General features: G+C 31.0%; 1 protein-coding gene and 1 long non-coding RNA gene across 3 annotated transcripts in view; one reads left to right on the top strand and one right to left on the bottom strand.

Annotated features, from left to right (window-relative positions):
* CDH19 (cadherin 19) overlaps window positions 1-2,084 on the bottom strand; it is a 165,150-nt gene extending 163,066 nt beyond the window's left edge. For both annotated transcript variants that reach the window (XM_031946687.1, XM_031946686.1), the window contains exon 1: window positions 1,307-2,084. The gene's annotated coding sequence lies outside the window, so the exon portion shown is untranslated. The remainder of the gene's footprint in view (window positions 1-1,306) is intronic.
* A 15,698-nt stretch (window positions 2,085-17,782) lies between these two features.
* Window positions 17,783-19,814, top strand: LOC116420620. Its single transcript, XR_004230991.1, has 2 exons — window positions 17,783-18,775; window positions 19,239-19,814. It is a non-coding gene; the product is annotated as an uncharacterized LOC116420620 (long non-coding RNA).
* The last annotated feature ends 4,501 nt before the right edge of the window (window positions 19,815-24,315 follow it).

The raw sequence follows: 24,315 nt of genomic DNA on the forward strand, positions 1-24,315 counted from the left end.
TCATTTTATATATATGGACCTAAGGTATAGAATTCAATGACTTTCTCAAAATCACACAGCTAATAAATAATAAAGGGAGGAATTGGAAGTAAAATCAAAATCACACAGCTAGCTAGAAGTAATAAAGGAAGGAATTCACGCTTAATCAAAAAGCATTGATTGAAGTTAAAACCTTTTGTTTTTTTGTGGCTATATTATATACTGAAATACTAAAATCATTCTTCATAAATTTATATTACTATGACAATACTTATTTTTTCAATAAATTCACACAAGTAATATATAAAAAGATTATTTTTATGTGTTTATATATGTGTAAAACAATGATATACATAGTAGTTGCTTAACAGATATTTTTATAATTTCAATGCATTGTTTGTTTTCCCCTACACATATTTTAATCCAGACAAGCACATTTATGCATAGGATTAATTTATACTTGCAACATATTTCCAAGAACAGATTATCATTTTTATAGATATAATCCCTCTTTGTAGCCGAGTCGATTATAGGATTATATTTATTTTATGGAATCATTGAAGTTTCCTAACTTGAGGGATTTTAATGAGATTAAAATTAATTCATACTAGATATGCTAGTTGGAAATGAATATAGTGCTAAAAGCACTATGCAATTTGTACTTTTAGAAAATGTTCTTCATTTTCATTGTTTTACAGATATATTTATATGTAGATATATATATATGTTTCAAAAGTTTCAAGTAATGTTTAAGAGACCATGTAGATTTCTGATATTTTATAATAATATTTATAATCCATTTTAAGAATAAGCATTGTTAAATAAATTGAAAATGTTAAAACAGCATATTAATTATGATAAATAATTTAATTGACATTCTGTGTATTGGTATACAAACATATGGATACATCATATTTTATCCTATTCAAACTATTTACCTTCTTTCTTTTAAGTATATACTATATCATTCAAAATATTGAGGAAACTTCAATGAACAGAATCACATTTTTAAAAAACAATACAACACGTACATAAAGTGTCCTTTTTAATTTTAAAGTAGAACCTGTCATAATGTATAACATTTTGTAATAAAGAGGAACATCTATTCTACCATTAAAAACTTGAAGACTAATTAGTCAAGGTAACTCCTTTGCTTGAGAACAGTTGGTTAATACATTTTGAATGACTTTGAAGTTTTTCAGGCATTTTGTCTTTATGGTATTTTGAAAGTATTACCTCTAAACATCCCTTTAAATAGTTTTTGATAAATTTTCCAACATAAGAATTTCAGATAATACAGAATATGCCAAGTTATCAAAAATCTTACCTCTATAACTTCTAGGCCCTGGGAGGCTTGCAGATGGAAAGTATAAAAGTCAAATTAAACATTTGATGGAACAAGGGAAAGAGTTCTTTTGACTTCACAGTCTACTCAGCAAGCTTCAGAAGTCACAGCTTCCTTCTAGTTACATACTCTTGTGCTTTCAGTTTCCGATCCTGACAGTATGTCACTGCTTTCTGAGTGCTATTTTGGGTGCCCTGAGTAAAACTACGAACACTGGGACTTTTGTGCAAAATATCATAAGGGCCTCTGATGTTCATTCAGAGTCTGGAATTAAGATGCAGACAGCTCCAGCAAGCAAAGCACAAGCTGATTTTTTCTTTTCTTCACAAAAAGTCCCCACCAGGGAATAAAGTACTTATTGGCCAGTTAGTGAGGTGATGAGGAGGTAATTCATCTTGTGGGAGAGAATTTTACAAGTGAAAAGGACATGCTCTGTTGTTTAGAAATTATTCAGTGAAACAAATGATCAATTTAGAGCAGTCATGAAAGTTGCTTAAAAGAGAAGATTTTCACAGTCTATTTATGCCTTCTGGCAGTTTCTTTACTAAATCATTTCTGTTCAGAAATCTCATATGGTACAGTACAAGAATGCAATGGTCAAATTATAAGTTACAGTCTCTTAAGCTTCACAGTGATTTTACTAAACAAATCTTTTTATCTCTAATGTTGTCCATGCAAGTTATTTTTAGCCAAGATTATTAAATGCTTCTCCTAGCTTCCCATCTTTCTTTACTCTAATCAGACAAGTAACAAAGAGTGCAAACAGTATCTTGAAATATGATATATATTTAAAACAAAAGCTTTATTATTTTCAATGTTGGAATATACAATTATTCATAAAAAGAATGTAACAATAATATTCTTGGGTGATGTTGCTATTGGGATGGTAGACAAGAATATAGAGGGGTAGAGGAAGGAAAAGGTACAGGAATATTCACTCTTTGCCTGTATAATATCTACGTGATGTAAAAAATCTTTCCACAGGCAAAGAAAAATATAAAATATTTGAGTAGTGGTTAAATTAGTGAGGCAAAAGGAGGTAAGGACAATGAGGTCAGGAGTAGTCATATTTTCTGAATTTCTCTATGCTCTTCTTTGAAAGGTGAGAAAATATGTATTTGTTACCACTAATTCTCAGTCATTTAGGGAATTAAAAGTTACATCAAAGGTATGGTGCTACTCTTTAACAGTAAAAATGTTTGCTATATAAGGTTAGAGTTAAGGTATCACATAGGTTTTCATGAACTCATAGTCTACTTTTATTGAAGACTATATTTCCTTTTTTTTCACAAGGTAATTAAAATTGTTTCCTGCTTTACTATTAAAATCAATAATGAATGGAAATAAAATGACAAAGAATTATTAAGTATAAACTACATACAAATACTCTACCCAATAGTGTATTGTCCCTCATCTCAAGTTCAAGATCTTTATATATCCCAGTGCCTCTAGAACTAAAGAGAATAATTTTAATTATGATGGTTTCATAGTAATATGTTAAGCTTGCTTCTGGACTTAAGGACAAGTTATAACAAATTTATCATAATAAGTGTTTAAGAATATTTTGAATCAATATTCTTATTAGTTATAATATTAGTGAATATTATAACCTAAAAACAATGGGAAAGTTTATATGTGTATAGGAGTAAGGCCACTTGTAAAATGAGATAAATTTGATATTGTAAGAAGAGTAGTATAAAAGATGAGAAAATGAGGGGAATGAAGGAATCAAAAATAGAATTAGAAACTAAACAAAATTTTGACTACAAAATATGATTCATTTCCCCTTGTATAGAGATGATCTGAACTTTTTTTTTAAATGATCAGGGTTGTGATCATTTAGTCAAATAGTAGAGAAATCATTCAATCTTTCAATCAAAAAAAAAAAAAAACAATCATCGGTTTCCTTATTGTAACTTTTTTACAACTGAATCTTGGATATGACCTGTTGAAATTTCACACAAAATTGTTTTGATCAGGAATGTTTTTTTTTCTTTCTAAAAGTTAAATATAGTAAATCATAGAACCTGAATAAAACAAACAACAGACAAAAACACCATTGATCCAAGCACTGAAATATACTAACAAATTCTTATCCAGACTTTTAAAAATCTAGTGACAAAATACCCCCTAACTCCCATTTTGACCTTAGACTAACTCAAAATGTTAGACTTTTTTGTTTCATTTTATATTTTTAATTTCCAATCCTGGCTCTTCATTTTCCCCTTTAGGCCACAAGGACAGTAAGTCTAATCTCTGTTTCAAATAAGTGAAGGAATTATTATTGGTTGTCAGTTGCATTTCTGGGTTCCAATCAATTCTTGGCCAACAACATGTCTAGCCAACAATTTTTCTTTAAAATTATCTGGAGAATTTATTGGACTAAAAGCTGACTTTGACAAAAAAAAAAAAAACACAAAAAACAAAAAAACATTAGATAACATATAGCAGCCTATCTCCCAACTCTACCACCTGCCAGAAATTTCTCTTCAAATATGCAGATTTTCCAGGACTAGTGTAGTGATAGTGCTATACTCCATTCCATTCAGACTATGTCTAAGGTATAGTATACAGTTCACAATGCCACATTTCATTGAATATAAATATGAAATGGAAAGAGTTTGGAGAAAGGCAACAAAGGTGTTAAAATCCTTGAGTCCTACCATAAAACAATCTACTGAAGAACTAGACTAGTTTAACCTCCAAAGTGGGGGAGGTATAGAAGGATACCAAAACATACTTCATTTTATGGTTGAGTATAGTGTTCTCTTCTTTTCTAAAATATGATGGTTCTCTGGGTGCAGGTTTCTTGGGGCGTTTCTGGGGGCAGCCTTAGTTTCAGTTGAGTGTAATAATCACTTCAAATGCAGCCAGTTGTAAAAGTTCAAATCTTTTATTGTCTCTTCCAAAATAGACCGGATAGTTTTCTTTGGTTCCGAGAGCTCTCGTTTCCAGTCTTTTGCCTCTGCCAGCTTCAGCCTCTCCTCTTCAGAATCCTTCATACTCAATCTTCTCCCAACTGAATTCTGCCTCTGTCAATCTCCTCCACTGACTCCTCCACTCACTGACTCCTAACTGAGGCTCTAAGAACTTCTTATATATGATCTTTTAAAGGTGTGAACCCAAAGGTTGACTCCTCCTCCAAGAGTGAGATTGTGGGAGGTGTAACTTGGGAATCTTCAGGACTTGTGAACTCAATGTGTGAGATAATGGGTGAATTCTCAAAGTTGTAAACTTAAAGCATTGTTTCTATCAATTCCAGTGAGTTAACACTTTGTAAGGATTCTAACAGTTGAATGTGATTAATCTTGTTTATTGGGGTTTGAGTAATCCCTGTAATCCTTGAAATACATGAAATACATGAGTTAACCTGCTTTAACAGTTACAGAATTATTGAAGTGTTCTCCTTAAGAAATATAATATTTATAGATTTCCTTTGAGCAATATCTATTTTTCCAATAAAAAAATGGAAAAGAATGCAAGAAAGCAAGAAAGTTTGTGTATTACATGAAAAGCAGCATTTGACAAACAGAAGGGTGGAGAAACCAACTCTTGTCAATATCAAATGTTCTGAGTTGGGCTAATGCAGGTAGAAGGATACATATTTAATTACTGATACAAATTAACAACATATCAAAATTATTACTTTCTCTAAGTAATTTTCTTATATCTATAATAAATGTTTTACTCATTTATTCATTTAATCCAAAATGGAAAATTTTATTACCAGAATACAAATCTTATTAATAATTCTGTTCTCTAGGGATTTTTATTCTATATTTTTAGAGTGCAGGAAAAAGTATAATACATTTCAGTAATAAATATGCATCCATATTAGAACTCCTACTCTTGCCATAAAACATTTTGAGCAATGAATGTTTATCATCCCCTGTTACAGAAAGTAGTCTTTCTCTGGCAAGTGTAGAACTTTGTGAGATCTGAAATTCCTGTCAATTATAATATTCAAGAATTCTATATTTTGTATGAAACTAAGCACTTTGCTTTAATAATTATGATGGTTAAGCAGGATGAATACAGAGAGGATTGGTGAGACTTACGTGAACTGATGCTAAGTGAAATGAGCAGAATCAGGAGATCACTAAATACCTCAACATTGATACTGTATGAGGATGTATTCTGATGGAAGTGGATTTCTTTGACAAAAAGAAGATCTAACTCAGTTTCAATTGATCAAGGATGGACAGAAGCAGCTACACCCAAAGAAAGAACACTGGGAAATGAATGTACTGCTTGCCTTTTTGTTTTTCTTCCCGGGTTATTTATACTTTCTGAACCAATTCTCCCTGTGCAACAAGAGAACTGTTTGCTTCTGTACACATACATTGTATCTAGGATATACTGTAACCTATTTAACATGTATAGGACTGCTCACCATCTGGGGGAGGGGGTGGAGGGAGGGAGGGGAAAAATCGATAAGAAGTGAGTGCAAGGGATAATGTAAAAAAATTACCCTGGCATGGGTTCTGTCAATAAAAAAGTTATTAAAAATAAATAATTATGATGGTTAAAATATCCTAAATAATAATGAGTGAAAAATCTCCTCTTTCAAGGAAAAAAAAAGGAATGATAGTTCTAATATAGCAATCTCAAATTTTGAAATGATTTAAAGAAAATCGTATTGGATTCATATGTGAAGAATGTTCTTTGTAACATACCTGATAGATGTAGTTATTCAATCTTTGTTCTAAGATCTGTGATAAGGATTCAATAACTTCCCAAAGTAGCCTGTTCCATTTTTTTGATAGCTCCATATTTAGAAAGCTTTCTTTCTGATTGGTTTTAGAATATATAGAAAAACAAAAAGTCTTTGACATTTTAAATAAATTTTATATCCATCAGCATTCTTCCTTTTCACAATCTATAGTCAACCTTGTAGTTATATTAAATTAATTAGATAGAAGATGGATTAAAAATGTGTTTTTAAAATAGCATCTCAGTATGAATCAGCTTTATGACATATCACTCAAAAAGTCTGATATTTTCAGAATTGGCCATAAGAAAGATAAAATATTCCAGGCTAGGGTGGGTATTGTCCTGCTCAGAAGCCCACTGATTTACCTTGCACAATTTGGAGTGCCACTTCTGAGGACAACAATAAGCATACAGAAGAGGGTGATCAAAATAAATAAAGGCTTCAAGGTCTTTTCATATAAAGAAATATGGCATGATTAGCCTGGAAAAGAAGATAGAGCAGAAATGGTGTTACTTTTCAAATCTTTGGGGGGAAAAAAAACATAGGAAGAGGGGTTAGATTTGTTTTTATTGTCTCTGGAGATAAGATTGAATCCAGAGCAATCTATGGATATTGTATATGTTGGGTAAAATTTCTTCTCCATTAGAGGTATAAAAAATAGAATGGGCTGTCCTGAACCAGTTTTCCAGAATTTCTCTATAGTTCTGGTGTTCTGTGTCATTGAGAGAGATTCGTGTTGTCCCAACCTTATTAGATAGTCTAAAAATCATAGATAACATCACTATTTTCTAGTATCATGTAAAAATAAATACAGACATAGGGGGAAAAAAACAACAACAAAAAGATTATGTGTGGAGGTAAAAGTTTATGTTGAAAGAGGTGCTTTACTATAAATTTGGTTGACAACAAAGCTATTAAAAGACTACATTTCTGAATATGGACAGTGATGTCTAGGGAGCAATACAGGTTCTAGGTTACTTGATAACTTAACATTTTTAATTGACACTACAGAAGTACCTGGTAAGTCTCTTGAATTCTGAAGCAGTTAGATTAAAAATAGAATTTTGATAGCCAAAGTGTCAGACTCTGACTTCTTAACCTAACAGAATCAATACCATCTTTAAGAATATTAATGGTTCATGCCATTTCCCCTCCCTCCCCCAAAACATTAGGATCTAATTTCTTTCTCTCAAAATGCCTTCTAATCTCCTTCAAATATTCAAGCAAAGAAGAGCATTCAACCCCAAAAGAGGTTTATAATAGGGAATAAGTATTAGGTGTTTATCCAATAGTTTAGTAAAGTGTGATGACCGAGTTTTTTAAAATCAGCTATTTTAAAATCAGCCAGAATCAGGAAGTCAGGATAAGGGAAAATCCTTGATCTTTATTCTTTGCAGAGGTGAAGGGGAATGGCAATACTAAGTGAGAGCAATTGCAACATGAATCTGGCCAGCAGTGCCTCTGGCTCTCGCACTCAACCCACAAAATCCTCTACACAATGTCCTATACAACACATCAAATTTGCACAGAGAGTGGGCAGGGCCATTCTTTCTCCAAGCATATATTAATAGATTATTGTCCAATTCCTAATTAGCCATAAGTGCTCAGGACCTCAGTGCAACAACTCAAGAGCTTCAGCCCATTACAGTAAAGTTATTAGAAGAAAGCCTCCCAGTGAGCCTCGTTTTCCTACTCAAAGAATCAGTTAGTCTTTAAAAGCTCATAGTGCCCGAAGTAATGAATTCTCTTTCATATGAAGAGACTGTCTCTTCTATAAGTACAAGTTTAGCATGTGTAAATATTATACACTCATATGAAAAAAAGTAATTTAAAAAGAGTGAAACAGGGTAAAAAGAGTGAAATGAAGAATTTATTTGACAAAGAATAAATCTGACCATGTTACAGTTTTTTTTAAATAATCCTAAAATTAAGATTAAATAAACCTAAGATTAAGAGACAGAAGAAACCTTATGAGACACTGAGTCCAATCCTTTCAATTTAGAAATAAGGAAACTCATTCAGAGGTAAAGTGAACTGATCAGAATTATATATGTATCAAACAGCAGAAGTGGGATTAGAACCCAGATTCAGCACTTTTTCCATTAATGGCTTGTAATTGCTTTAATGATAAAATCATTTTTATCTGGTAAATTGTAAGCATTTTGTAAATGCTTATTTATTTGACTGGATTGGACTGGAATTTAAGGCAAAAAAAGTTCTACTTTGGCTTATTTCTTCCTCAGATATATCCTCTATAAAGATAACAAATTGACATTTCTAAATAAAACACATGGTCACATAATTGTATAATATAATATACAGTTTTTCAAGAATTTCCAATGCCTCTTTATTGCTCTTAAGATAAAATGTAAAACCTTCTGTTTAATAAATAGAGTCTAGAGAACCTTCTAAGAATTCTATTATGTGGCTGTGGATATATTAGCACATAGAGGGTCTTTTTCTTCTAATACTCAACTTTCTCTCATATTTTCTGTTTTACAGTTTTCTGCTTCTTGGATATTCTGTGTGTCTTGCATGGAATTGCAAGCTACTCTTTTTTGGGCTTAACCTTACTCTTATGTGAAGACTGACTTGAAAGCCTCTATTTAGTACTTCTTAGGTGTGAACTCTTAACCTAATCATAAATCTACAAACAAATTAGGCATTAGCCTGCTGCCAGGCCTAAATGGTGTCTTTCTGCTTCTAGACTATTAGAGACATTTACTTTGATACTTTAATGGTTCCGTGATTTCATTAGTACATATACTCCCCTAACTAATACATATCTCCTACCTCTTTAGGGCATTGTACTCCAGAGAATTTTTCTAGTATTTTTGGGGATGTGAAGATAAAAATTATAATGGAGAAGATGGGAGAAAGACACAGAGAAATAAACAAAAAGAAAAGGAGGAAAAATGAAAAACAACTGGGGATAAGATTTTTTTTAATTCTCTTAGAACCTCTAAAAGGAATGGTTTAAAATTTCTTTTTTATCCTGAATCAATTTGACAACAGATAATTTATTTTTAAAATTTAAAAATTCATCTAAAAGGCTATAGGAAATAAAACATCCATTTCCAGATCATCCTCCCCTCCCAGCAATTTATGTCAATTCATCCACCATCACACAATATTCTTTTTTCTTGTTGACCTTCAGATTCCTATTATATACCATGCTTTCTTTTCTATATTAAACAAAGATTTCCTAACTGTATCAAAGGATATTATAAAAAGTTATTCCTGATCCAACATCAGAATTTCTACTTCCAGAAATTTATGATTGCAAATCCATAGAACTGCTTGATGTAAACTTAAAGCAAATATAAACTTGGTGTTTAAAATCATGGTGGTCTAATACCAAAACAAAATGCATAAGTGTTTGGGTATGTGTGTGCATGTGTGCATGTGACAAATTTAACACAATTCAGAGTGACAGTTTATAGTCATGAAACTTAGAAAGTAATATTTAGAATAAAAATTCATACAAAATTTGTGAAGTATCACTCTAAGTTTCCTAGTGTTCAAGGTGTTTAGTGAAACTCTTAAATAAGCAAAGTAACTTTTATTAAATGATCTTAGGATAAAATCATAACCCAATCATATCCATTATCCATTGCTATTAGACTGTGAGAAGTTTTATCTTTAATGGAAAAATATACCATTTAGCAATTGAATGAAAGAAATGATATCTAATAAATTCTATGTTCCATCCAGGTCTTTATTTTGGAAAACTAAATTACAGAGCAAAATCTGGTAGTATAAAACTTTGATATTTTATCAGTGGACAATTCACAAATGATACTATTTCTCACTACATTTCTTTCTTTGTTATCTTGCCAATTATAGCTTGCACAGATTCCTCTCTTAATCTATTCTATGCCTTTTGGATATCCACATAAAGATCAGAAAGAAGACTGCCTTATGGGTCTCCTCTGTGTGCCAGTACATTCATTTGAAAATCTTAGTGAGGTAGGTACAAGAGACTTTCTACTAATTAGGTAGCTGGTTTACAATTGTCATATAACCCAGAGAATTTTTATGGAAGACCTTTTTTTTTTTCAATTTGCAAAAAAATAAGACTTGGAAAAGGGGAAAAATAAAGCAGTTCCTCTTCAAATGACAAGTGATACAAATTATAGTTTCTTATGTATACCAAGACAATATTGCAACTACTACTTATAATGCATGTATAGGAATATTTCAGAAATACAACTCTGTCATGATCGTTTTAGTGTTACCCTAGGTCACTTAGGACAATGCAGTTTTATCTATTTTCTGTTCAGAAAATTTTTTAGATTTTATTCTTTATTTTAGATGTAGTAGTCTGTAATCTTTTCAGCATGAGGATCACCTTAAGAGGTATTAGACTTATAAATGCCAGTCAGCAATTGGTCTTCAAAATATATCTCATACTATGAAGTCTGAGATAAATCTTTGGATAATTGAGAAGTTATGCATTCTGACCATTATCACACAGATTGCAAATATAAGTAGACTGAAAGTTCAGATTGTCCTGACTCCAATGCTGATTTCTGTACATTACTTCCTGGTACCTCTCTCAAATTGATTTTAAAAACAAACAAACAAAAACATTTTTTGCACTCTGTGTCCAAATTAAGAAAATATTTTTGTTGTTTCAAAACATCTATGGTTTCATTGGTATCAGTATCTATTCCTTTGATGTGTACTTCCCAAAGACACAGGAAATGGTTTCATGAATTGCTGCATCCTAATTTTCATTATTTTGTGGCTCTCATTCTGAGTTTCTGAATATAATTTGGTTGATCTTTAAATGGTATTATATATTTGCATATATATGTATATATTTAATTGCAAAAGTTATGCACAAAGACTTTCTAAGGTGGTATGGCTTTATAAACATCTGTTCCCCCTTGAAGAAACTTTAAAGAATGCTACATAACATGTGCACGATGGAGAAGGACTTCAGTGAATAAAGATGAAATTTAAGACCCTTAAATTATTTTTATGTTTCTGGGTTCACAAAAGAGTAAATCTTGATTGATAACAGTTGAGATTAGATAGATACAGATGTAGGGATAGGGATAGGGATTGATAGAGATAGAGATATAGGTTGTACTGGGAGAGAAAAGGAGGAATTTAGTTGACATCATGTTTGATTTTGAGCTATAGTGTGGTATAAAGAGTAGAAAAGTAAATGCAATCTTATATTATTATTTATGGTGATCAGATTAATGAAGGTTCTGTTAATTTCTGTGGGTTTAAATCATCATATTTTAAAATATCCATGGACAAAAGTAGAATAGATCTTCAGCAATGTTTCTTATAGATTGTGCAACAGCATGCAGTTTTATCAAGTTGTAACTATGGATGTTCACAATTTTATGGGACTTACAAGTACAGTGATATAGCTAGGCCTTGTGATTCCTTGTGTGGCATGTTGCACCAAAGTAAAGAATGCCAGAAGTAAGAATAATGTCATTAGATATAAAAAGAGTTCTTAGAACAGTATTTGTAGGTACTATGAATGTGGTAAGTACTATGTATATGCTTATTTCTTTCTTTTATTTCTCTCATAATCAAAAGAAAATATTGTTAGATTGAAGATGAAATATCTGGCAATCATTTATTTGAGAATGGAGAAATGTGTTATAGTCTTCAAATATTAAAAAAAAACACTTAAAAGGAAGTATTGTGAAGTGAACAGTTATTGGACCTAGAGAGGGGAGAATTCTATACATTTCCTGACTCTAATATTTATTAATTGTATGACAATATGCAAGTGACTTTACATTTGAGACTCGGTTTCTTCTTATATAAAGACAGAACAATAATATTCCTAGTCACATAACACTGATGAAAATCTTACATAAATGTTAAGTATTATTATTATTTTTGATATACTGTCATATTGATAAGCAATTAGGCTTAATTTATGTAGTTCCAGAAGACAGGAATACAATCAGAAATTAATAAGGAATCCTATTGTGAGCCAATTAAGGAAAGGCTTTTTCACAATTAGATCATCAGATAATGAAATACCCTTCCTGGTGAGACAGTGAAAACTTCACCACTTCAATTAGAAGTTAAATAATCCTTTCAAAATTGTTAGACTTGGAATGCAGACAGTGTTTATAGGATTGGAGTGGTTGACATTTGTGATTTTTTCCCCAAACACTAAGATTTTATTATTCTATGAAATAATTGTTATCTACCCAGAGTTGAATTAACTAATGAGGGATGCCAAGTAATGCCTAGTGAATCTGAGTGGCATATCAAGCTGCTGTCACCTATATAATACTGAGAGAAAGACTAATCAAAAAAGAGAAAACATGGGTTGAAAAGAAATTTCTGAGATAAAGAAAAAAGGAACAACTCCTCTGGCAATTGAGGCTCAGGATGCTGACAGAAAGCCAATGATTTTAAGTGGTACATATGAGAAAGAGGAAAGTACAGGTTATTTCCTGAATAGGAAAATGCTCTTATGTACATGTGAATAAAAATTGCATGAATCAGCTGCAAGGAAAGTTTAGGGCAGGAGTAAGGATAAGATAATGATCAGGAAGGATTACAAAGCCAGTTTGTAAGTGAAACTAATTTTCAACATACCAAAGAGCCATCCTTTATCTATATCTTGCTTTCTTTTCCTTTTGCAAAATATATTTAAAAATCCAACTGCACACAAAAAGAAAAAAAAAAGTTCTCACTTAAAAGCTCACTTTTCTTCTTTTAAAAATCTGATGACCCAAATAAAGCAAAGTAAAAGAAAGTCTGCAAAATAATGAAGGGGAAAGATTCAAGTAGGTACATAAAAAGAGCAGGGTATAAAAATAGCAATATTTCTTATTCACTGTCTTACAAACACTTCATCTCTCCGTTTTCGCAATCTTTTCTGGCTAATTCCCATGTCTTGGTCTTCCTTATCAATTCTACCTATTAGTTTTTCTGGCTTTCTTTAAGTCTTAACTGACATCTCATTTTTTTTAGAAAACCTTTGCAAACTTTATTAACACTACTACTATGTATTTGTTATCTCCTATTTATCCTAGATATAGATTGTTTATATATATTGGTTTGCATGTTGTCTCCACAACAGATTGTGAGCTTCTTCTTTGCTTAATTTTTTGTATTCTCAGTACTTAGCATAATGGCTAGCTATATAAGTAGATGCTGAATAGATGCTAACTGCTTGATTAATTAGCAGTCAATAACATCAGCAAAAATGATGCCATACTTATTTGATAATAACAACAACTGATGAGAGCAGTCTCTTAAACAGATGACAGTTGCTCCTTCCTATATAACCATGACTTATTTTAAATGATTTTAGAAACAGAGAATAGAACTGTGATTTAATTGAAGGCAACTCTCAGAAAAGACATTCACTCAACAAAAGTTAGCCCCTTTTTACTTTAGGGTTATCTGGGATAATGAAAGTTTATATGACTTGCCTAAAATCAATAAGTCAGATTTAACTCTTCATTATTTCATGCCTGAACTATGACAAAAGAATTCATGGTTGTCACTCTGCCTCAACTCTCTCACCTGTCTATTCCATCCTCCACTAAGTAATCAAAATATTTTTCCTAAAGTTTACATCTAATGCTGTCGTTGACCTACTCAATAGACTCAGGTTGTCTACAGAATCAAATATAAAATGCTCTTTTTTTTTTAAACATTTTGATCTCTTTACCACCTGGGCCCTTTCTACCTCTCCAGTTTTCTTTTGATCCTCCTTGACATACTCTTCAATCCAACTGTACTGCCTTAAGTTCTTCAATGAGAGGACATTCATCATCTTCTGACTCCAGAACTTTTCCTCATTCTGAAATACTCTCCCATTCTCACCCCTAGAACAGTTCTTCTGACTTTATTTAGAAATCTAGCCAAAACTCATGTTCATAAGGTATTTTTTTCCAATGACTCCTCCTTTACTGAATTTCAAGTACCTTTTTTCATATTCTATCTCATTTGCACAATTTTTTATATGCAATAACTTTTACAATTTCAAGTATTTGTGTGATTTTATCAGTAGCCCCATTTTCTCTTTTGTGTTGGTAGTTTCATGCTATCCACAGTAGAGAACAAAATAAGAGGGAGAGTGTGTACAAATTTATGAAATGCCTAATATCTTACTAGAAGCTTCACTGATCTTGCTCACTCTACTATTATAAAGAGATCTCTGTGGATTCATTGCATATTTTCATTATTTATCTTTAAAATGAAAGTCTTGTATTGCAATTATATCCTTAAAAGTATAGTATACGTATATATATATATATATATATATATATGTATACATATATATATGCATGTGTGTGTAATTTTATATTTACTAATGTCATCTACCAAAAGAAAAAAAATATCAGTTCAAAGAAACATTTTCTGGCTTGGAATTATGAAGACAAGCTTAAATCTGACTTAAAACACGTATTCACAATGTTACTCTGGGTGAATCATTCATTTAACATCCATCTTATTTTTCTCTGTAAAATTAGTATATTAATGACACCTACCTAATAGGTACTCCAAAAGTCCATATTTCTTTTTTTCCATAATACATTTCTGGAGGCTCAGGAAGATTATATTCAGCACTATCTACTATAACAAATTTCCTATGATGATATATGATCATGTAATTTTTTTTTATCTAAAAGATAGCATAATAAATTGAATAAAGTGTTTGTTAGATTTGAAGCCCCAGAGATCTGATTTTGATTCCCATCTTAATTAATCTGGAACTCAGTTTCTTTAATAGTAAAATGGGCTACTTATTTTGAAAAATTAACTGTTTTTTTGGGGGGGGAAATATTATAGGGGTTGTCTGGACCTATAGGAGACTGCCTATTTGGAAAATTTTTCCACCAATGCAGATCAGCCATCTATCTATCTATCTATCTATCTATCTATCATTTAGTCTTAAATATAGTAGCCAGGGTTACTGAAGAATATGTAATTCAATCTTGATTACAAAGTTTTAGAGTCACAACTTGAAACCAAGTATTAGTGACTACAAGGTCAACTGTATCTTTGGTTTATGAAGGTGCCTTTTTAAATGCCATAATGCATATGAAATATATTATTATAATGTAAAATTCTATGTGTGCCAACTATCATTTTTTTCTAGATATATCAAACATGGATCCCATTCTCAAGTGATGACAGAACCAGATTAAAATGGCATTTGGAAATGTTTTACAAAATTAATAACAACATAATATAATTTAGGTTGATTTGTTATCTTCTAAGTCAATATATAGTTCAGGGGTTTAATCTCTATTTGAGTTTGACATAACCTAATTATGACTTGTTATTATATTTATATTGTAAGAGACTACATCATTCTCACTCCAAAGAAATTAAGCTTTAATGATGAAACTTTAGACACCAATTACAAATGCATAAGGGAGATATGTTGGGAAAGGACTCAAGATACCTTGGCTTCTTCCAAATGTTCCTATTTTCCAACTATCCAATAAACTATTCAATTACTTTAAATTTGGCTTTTTTTAGTTCAATTTAAGATTTTGATTCAACTCAACCTTGCAGAGAAACATCAGGACTCATCAACTCTGAGTCCTTTTTTCTATATGTCATTGCTAGAAACTTATAGCTTTTGTATAATGAATCTATACATTCAAATTCACATTGTAAGAAATGTCACTTCTTCAAAACTATCTGGGGGGCAGCTAGATGGCACAGTGGATAAGGTGCCAGCCCTGAAGTCGGAAAGTCAGGAAGCCCTAAAATCTGAGTTCAAATCTGGTCTCAGACACTTAACATTTCCCAACATGTGACCTAGGGAAAGTCACTTAACTCCAATCACTCTACCAAAAATAAATGAATGAATGAACAACAACAACTAAATAAACATAAAAAATACTGACATAGGTGTTTTTATGATTCTGATTTTACAGTTGAAGAAATTGAGGCTGAATTTAAATCCCAGGTCATACAGCTGAGGTAAATTTGAATCAAAGTCTTTCTGACTCTAAAACCAATGCTGTATTATTCATTGTCCTATCAATCTCCTTCAAGTAAAAAAAAATATATTTTTTTCTAGAAATAATTTTAACTAAAAATCAAATCTAACCACGTTTTAAAATCTTGCTTTCTAATTTCAGCTAGCACTACCTTATATTTCACCATAATTTGGATCATGGAACATCTTTTTACCTGAAACACCCCTCTCCCATCACCCTAAGGATTTCTTAATAAAACAGCCAATAGATAAGAGTACAAAGTGATCTAGAGGCAGTATGGTGGTCAAAAAGATAAAGCACAGGTCCTGGATTGAGAAAGACCTGAACTTAAATTCAATCTTACATACTTATAACCTGTATGATCTGGGAAAAATCCTTTATCTTTTGCCTACCTCAGTTTCCTTAACTGTAAAATGGAGTTAATAATAGCAATAATTTCCAGGGCAATTATAATAATCACAAAAGATAATATTCATAAGTGCTTAGCACATAGTAAGAGATATATTAATATTAATTATGATTATTGCTACAAATAGTAGTCATAATAATAATAAGTAATTCTGGAATATAAGAGCTAGTTTGATTTCCAATCTTGTTACATATAACCAATGAAACTTAGAAAAAAAAATTACTTACTTTTCTGTAGAACTGAATTCCCTAATCGGCATAGTGAGAAATCTGTTTTAAAATGGTTATTAAAATAATTTGAAGCCCAAAAAACTAATCCTGTGTTTGAAACAGATGGTTGCTTCTGGGAGGGAGAGGACAGTGTTTTAACCAATTATTTCCTCAGCCAGACTTTTTAATCTTCATTATGGCCTAAGGATGTTAGACAATTCCCCAAGCAACATTTAATTTAATGTCCTTAAAAAAACTGTATGTGTATATATATATATATATATATATATATATATATATATATATATATGCTATTGTACATCTTCAAGACAAAAAAAAAGTCTGGGAGTATATGGTAGAGAGATGAAGAAGTGAAATTACAGAAAGTAACAGATTATTTTAAACAAAGGCACACTCTTTCAATTACAAAATAATTGGGAATCTTTGTTGCAGGCTGGAGTATTATCATGTTTCATTCTGCAGTTTTATTTCTTTGTCATTTGTGTGTTTATCATCCCTCTAGGAGATTTTCTACTTTTCTTCTTCAACTCTGGAAGATGCATAGAAAAGTCATATAAAAGGGAACAAAGATACTTGACACAATGATAATTATGAGTCTATTCCATATAAGAATGAATCAGTTCAAGTTTGTTCAGAGCATATCTCACAAAGAAGATTGAATTGTGTACTTTATTTATAAAACTATAGCTTTTTTTTCATTTTTATAGTAATTAGAAAGTTGAAAAGAGCTAGAATTCTAGTGGATAAAAGCTTTTGATGTTCATAGCATTGACAAATTCCTTTGCAAAAGCTAAACACTAAGCACAAGAGAGAAATTAAATTACCATAATGCTTGGTATTTAGATGACATTTTTTACTCTATGTCCATGTGCATTTGTTGATTTTCACTATGACAGTAGATATAACTGTCATTCTCTTTACAGATGAGAAAAAGGAAACATAAAATGTCTTTAAACCTGTTCATTAGTATTCTTGGCTCCAAGTGTTTAAGTTTTCTGGGAAATCCCATATCCAATCAGTAATGGGAAACTGGACCAATATGATTACAGTAAATTCCATCTTTAAAACTAAGGGAAATCTCTCTCCTGAAGTCCCCTATTTTCTTCTCTCCCAACTTAATTTTTATAGCATTACAAAGTTATTTAGGCTTCTGATCTTAGCTTTCAAATGATTATTTTCCCCCATAAGTAAATGGTTTGACTCATAGAATCATAAGCTAATAATGATAATAATAACTTACATCTTGTTTACAAAGTATTTTAAGAATTGTCATTATCTCCTTTGAAATTCATACTAACCCTATGAAGTAGATAATACAAGTCAGGAATGTTACAAATCATGTTCTTCAAAAATATTTTGTTACAAGTTAAGTCAGAAAAGACAAAGTGGCTTTTTCAAGGTTATATAATAAGTTAATGAAATGAGAATAAAATGTCTTAATTCTTAAGCCTACTATTCTTCCTAGTGCACCATAACTCACAGCTTACTCAAATAAAAAAGATTAGAGAAGAAATATTTTCTATATAAAGGATTCTAAATGCTTATAGTTACCTGGACCTCATATCTTGTGTTGATGATACAACAGATAAAACATTGGCCATAGAGACAAAAGATTTAGGTTTAGATTCTGCTCCTTGACATTTACTGACTATTTAAATCTTAGGCCCATCACAAAATAAGTCTTACCCTCAATACACTCACCTGTAAAATCAGGAAGTTATATTAAATGGCTTCTTGGGTTCCTAAATGTATATTATTATAAAAATTTGGAGCTTTCAAAATACTAAGTTAATTTTTGTTAACTAAGTTGTTAATTAGAAAACTGATCAACATATTGATGATATTCCAAATTAAACTTTTTTGTAAGGTATTCCATATAGGTAGATATTAGAAGAACTATCCTCCCTCCATTTTAAGTGTTTATAGTAATTAAATTATTGAGAGTTATTGAGAAAGAAATTTAATATGAAAGTGGACTCATTAGCGCATAGGCAAAACTTTTAGAAAACCTGAAAATTATTTTGTTTTTTTTTTTTCTGTTCAAACAATATTCCATGAGCTTTACCATAAAAAAGAACAGAAGAGGAAAAAAAAAGAAACTTTATTCACAAATCCTTGCTACTGCCTGTTACCATGGTATGTATCTGTTTTGTACTTTTATGATATATATTACTTTCTGTCTTAGATATGTAGTATGTGTATTAGATTCTGCCACTCAGCAATTTTGAGTTGCCTTTATTTGTAAAAGAATGGTAAAAAGGTAAAAACAAAATCTTCATATGTACTTTATCTAGCATAATGTTTTACATATATAAGGTAAATAGAAGTTTATATAATTGATATTGATAATTGATTTCAATATAATTAATTTGAAAAGATATTAAACTGATCATTTCCAATCTTCCTCTCTAATGTAAAATGCTGTGAAGAATTATCACACTTTTTACCTGTTAGAATAAAATTGTTTACATTGTTAAATTTTAAGTGCAGTTCTTATTTAATGCTAAGAATTTGACAAAATTGACAAATGATTGTATCATAGTCATGAGGCTGAAAAAGGCCCTAGAGTTTTAGTCTAACCTCTACATTTTCTATATAGGGAAAACAAAATCTGGTGATGTTTAATGACTCTACTTTGATTACACAGTTGGTAAGTGTCTGAGGCATCCAAAAATTTTAACATTCTCTTCCTTATTCGGAATCCAAGGATTTTTTTTTTCTATTATATTGCACTGCATTTTGTCTGTACAGGCAATCAAAATTTTAAAAAGTTAATTGAACTTTTAGATAGGGAAAATATGTCAAGAAAATAGATGGATTTTTTGAAACAACATGCAGAAATCAACATTCTAGGTGCTATTGGGGAAAAAATAAGTGAGAAGAAAAAAAAATAAAACTTAATTGCAGGAGCTACTTTCAAACTGATCCCTAAAAAATCATCTTTTAAATAGACTAGTGTCTTAAACAGACACAATAATTTGCCATTTATTTTTTTTTCCATTTCCATCTTCTTCATTATTATTTTCTAATGCTCACAGATGTCTCAATATGGGGTTCATTATAGAAGACCCAAGGCACATTGGTTTTGAATTTTGGCCTTCTCACTTTTTGTCAAATGAACACATTTTAAAAGACCAAATCAAAATAATCAGAATGAAAATCCAATAATATTTTTGGTATAACAAGGAAAAATTTGCTAACCATTAAACTTCCATTTTCAAGAACTAAAACCCTTAACAAAAACTACTCACCAAAGTGCATTTCCTTGAAGATTATATTACACTTTATATTGTCTATTCTTTAGTCATGCAACATTGAATACTGACTCTAATTTATGACATGCATCTGCATGAGTGGCTATCCCCCATGCCTAAAATATTATTCCTTTTCATCTTGGCTGCCAGGCTTTAGGCTTACCTGAATTTCTTCAAGTCTCACCATGAAATAGATCTCATACATGAAATAGAGCCTTCCCAATCCCTCAAAACTTATGTCTTCTTTCTAAAAATCATTTCTATTTTGGGGGGCAATGTAGCTTATTTATACATTGCTATAAATGATTGCTTGCATGTTGATCTCCATGAGAGCAAGGATTGCTTTTTACTTTACTTTGTATTCACAGAGCATAGTACAGTGGCAGACAATAGTACTAATACATTTTTATTGACTGATGATTCTGTATAAATCAGTTCCAGATTTCTGGGCCTTAGTTTCCACAACTGTTAAATAAGGAATAGAGTATAGTGGGGAACAGGGGAGATAATAAAGAAAGAATTTATACTGCATTGTGTCAGCCATTATTATTAGTAACCATGGCAGAAGTTATATTAAAAATAGATAATAGTTTTCTTCTACAGCATTTGCAAAGTAACTGAAGTCTAATGACAGAATGACTTCAACAGATAAAATGGTAGTAAGTTTTCAAACTTTTTTTACTGAGGATGGCCTAGTAGGTTTGATGATATAAATATTTTCTACTTTTAACAGCAGCTGCTTCATCATGAAATTTCCTGTATTTTTCATGAATGCTAAACTTTTGCTTAAAAATGGACAATGATTAAAAGATATTTATTGAATTGAATTATACAGTATATTATCCTGGAAGAATTTTAAATGCAATGGAATAGTGAAAAGGACAATTTTCAGAAGAAGACATCTTTACACTAGGATCATAGATTCAGAATTAAAGTGGCATTACAACTCATCTCAATCTGCTCATTGAGAAAAAGGAAATCAAAATTTTTGGGTTTTTTGCCTAAGATCACACAAGCAGTAATGGAAGAGTCACGTTTACATGTAGGTTTCTGTTTCTGAATAAAGTTTTGGCACTCTAATAAACCATACTGCTGGTGAGACCAAACCAAGGGATGATGATGTAGACTTATTCAGAGCATCTCACAGAGAATCTAATACATGCATAATGTATACTATGCATGTGTGAATGTGTTTGTTTGTATATATATACATACAATAACTGATCCAAGAATAGTGTGGAATATTAGGTAACTATGTTTTTGCTATTTCAGAAGATATGCATTTTATTTAAATGTCTTTTCTAAACATGGGGTTATTCATTAGAGAAAAAAAATTTGTGAGCACAAATGGGGAACAGTGAAGTAGACATGTGATATTCTATATAATAATACAGGTCTTCAGTGAAGAGATACCTCTAACAAAAGGGGTATTAATTTTACATGTCATAAAAATGATATTTGGAGGGGAAAGTCATATGAAAAAATCCCTTTAGCCTGTCTGATTTTTGACATTTGATGTTCAATTTTCATGATTATATATAAGACTGATGAGATAGTCATAATTGAGAAGGAAATGGTAGATACTGCTATAACAGTAAACAATATCAATGATTTTTACATTAAAATATAAGAAATTACTAGATGGTATCTTCTAGAAATTATACAGGATAATAACTACATTCAGTATTTATAATGGTTTTACTCTGCCCTAAAGTTACCCTCAATGAAATATTTTTTTTTTTCCATTCAGGACTTATTTGATTAGTCTTTTATTGATTTCTATGATTGATTGAATTCTTATGGAAAATTATATATTCTTATGCTACTAGAAAGTTACAACTCAAAATTTCTATATTATTCATGGTTAATACAAGTCTATAAGATTAATATTGAGAGAAATAAAAATAAACAACAAATTAAAGCTATTCCTCTAGGGCACAATGACACATGCTATAACACCAATAATCTTTGAGTTACTTTTGCTTTTTTTACCCTGTATTAATACTGAACACTCAGTAGTAACAGGGGCCGGTATATAGAATGGGGACAGAGCAACAAAACTATTCTGATCTATGAAAATGTCTTCATAAAGCAAATATGGAATTAAAAGTGTCTGTTATGAAAAATGTGTTTTTTCATAATTTTAATACTAAAATTAAATGTTTCAATAATATATTCTAGTGAGAGGAAAACTGAGAATGTCTATGAATACCATATTTGTTCTTATTTATTTGACTTTGGATATGTTAAGTGTTTAGATAACAATCTCTAAAACTCCTTTTGCCTCAAAAATGAAAGGGTTTTCATTTCTTTTAAATTGCTTTATATTGTCTTTTAAATTGCTCACTACAAAAGATTGTTCAGTAGCCAGCTTAATCCTCCCCTCCCACCCATATTTTTAAATGTCTAAGGAAAGGAAAGAATAGAACAAGAAAAAAATTAATACAAATTCAAAAAGATACAGGAAACACTGGAAAAAAGTGGGCAAAGTGAGAATGGGGTACTCATCTGAATAGCTAATATAAACAGTAATTGGATATGTTTAAGAGTTAGATGGGGATGGCGAAGGATATATGGAATAAAATTACTGATAATTAGAAAATGCAAATTTTCTCTGAGGTTGCACCTCATGTCAATGACAAAGCTATCAAAAAAGAAATAAATCTTTGGGAAACATTTATATGCCTCAGACAGTTTTAGGCTAAATTTCTTCTTTTGTGAAGTGGTTATAATAACAGCAACTACTTCCCAGAAATTTTTAAGGATAAAAAAGAGATAATATTTATAAAGTGATTTACATGTCATAAAGTAATGCATAAAATTAGTTATTACTATTATTATTATTAACATCTCTGTGTATTTCTTTTTTATGCTATAATTTTTTATTTCATACAGGGTCTATTTCTCCTAAATTTCATTTGTAAAAGTATACTATGAAATATATGAGTTCCTGAGTATTGAAATATCTTTCCAAAATTCTAAAACATTGCTTAGAATGATGTCTTGCATATAACAGGCAACTGATAAGTCTTTATTGAAGTAAATTGTGTTGAGAGAATTATCATGAAGTGAAGAAGTATGAGCTCAATATTTGATCACAGCAAATAAAAATGAACAACGTACTGTCCCTATGTAGATGAAAATGAATGAAATTCATGATTGGTTTCTCAGGTTGAGGGGAGAAGATAAAAAATGATAATAAAAATCAGAAATGGAAGCAAAAAAGGAGAAATTATTGGTTGAGTTTGGCAAATGTTTCAAAAAAGAGGAAAATAGACATATACATAAGAATATAGGAAATGTCAGAATCTGTTTTGAGTAGGAATTGGGTCCTATACTAGTCTATATTATGCCAGTTTGGCAGGAAAAGAGAGGATGCCAAGTCAGGCAGCAATAATCATTCAATCAGTTAACAAATAAAGCAGATGGAAAAATTTCAGGCATATTATATTGCAGCCAAATAATTGAGGACTAATTGGGTAGCTGGGTACACATGAAAATCAAGGAGAGACAAAGTCAGAGAGAGGAGGGGAGGGAGGGAGGGAGAAGGAGAGATAGGAAGGAGGAAGGGAGGAAGGGAGAAAGGGAGGAAGGGAGGGACAGAGAGAGAGAAAGAGAGAAGGAGAGAGAGGAAGATAGGAGAGAGGAAGGAAGGGAAGGAGGAAAAGAGGGAGGGAAGGAAGGAGGGAAAAAGAGAAAGAGAGAGGAAGGGAGAGAGAGAGGGAGAGAGGAAAAGGGAGGGAGGGAGGGAGGAAGAGAATAAGAAAATTGAATTTATTTCAAAGGCAAAAAAAAAAAATGCTCTTTCTAATTAAATAAAAATCCTGTGAAATAACTTTGATAATTAACTCACATGAAATCAATGTAATGGTTGTCAATATAAAATCATTAATTAAATTTAGTAATCTATTGGTAATTAATCTGAATATATTGATTTTCCTGCATAAGTAAGTTAAACTGGAGGTCTGAACAATGATCTATTGAATTAAAATATTGTAGACAGCCAATCATGACAATTCAGGACCCTAAACTTCTTGCCTAATTGTTTCATCTTTCCACTTAATTTTACCCATGTAGACAATTAAAATGAAAGCTCATTTATTATTTAATATATGGTTTATTAATATAATGATCAAAGATTGATATTCACATGATTTAGATATTGTGTTGCTTTTATTCCTCTGCTAAATCCTATTCCAAAGCATCTTTGAAGCATTGGATTGCTCCTAATTTCTCAAAGGTTATTCCATCAGAATAAGTAGTATGGGAGATTTTTCCAAACTGGGAAATTTTCAGTAAAGTTTAATGATAGAGTATATATACCTGCTGTTTTAAGATCAGTCTTACTAAGTTCTAAAAAGGTTTAATATCAGGTTGCTTTCAGTATGATGAATTTCCATCCACTGCAGTTTTCAAAACACA

Source organism: Sarcophilus harrisii, chromosome 1 (assembly GCF_902635505.1).
Source record: "Sarcophilus harrisii chromosome 1, mSarHar1.11, whole genome shotgun sequence".
NCBI classification, from domain to species: domain Eukaryota; kingdom Metazoa; phylum Chordata; class Mammalia; order Dasyuromorphia; family Dasyuridae; genus Sarcophilus; species Sarcophilus harrisii.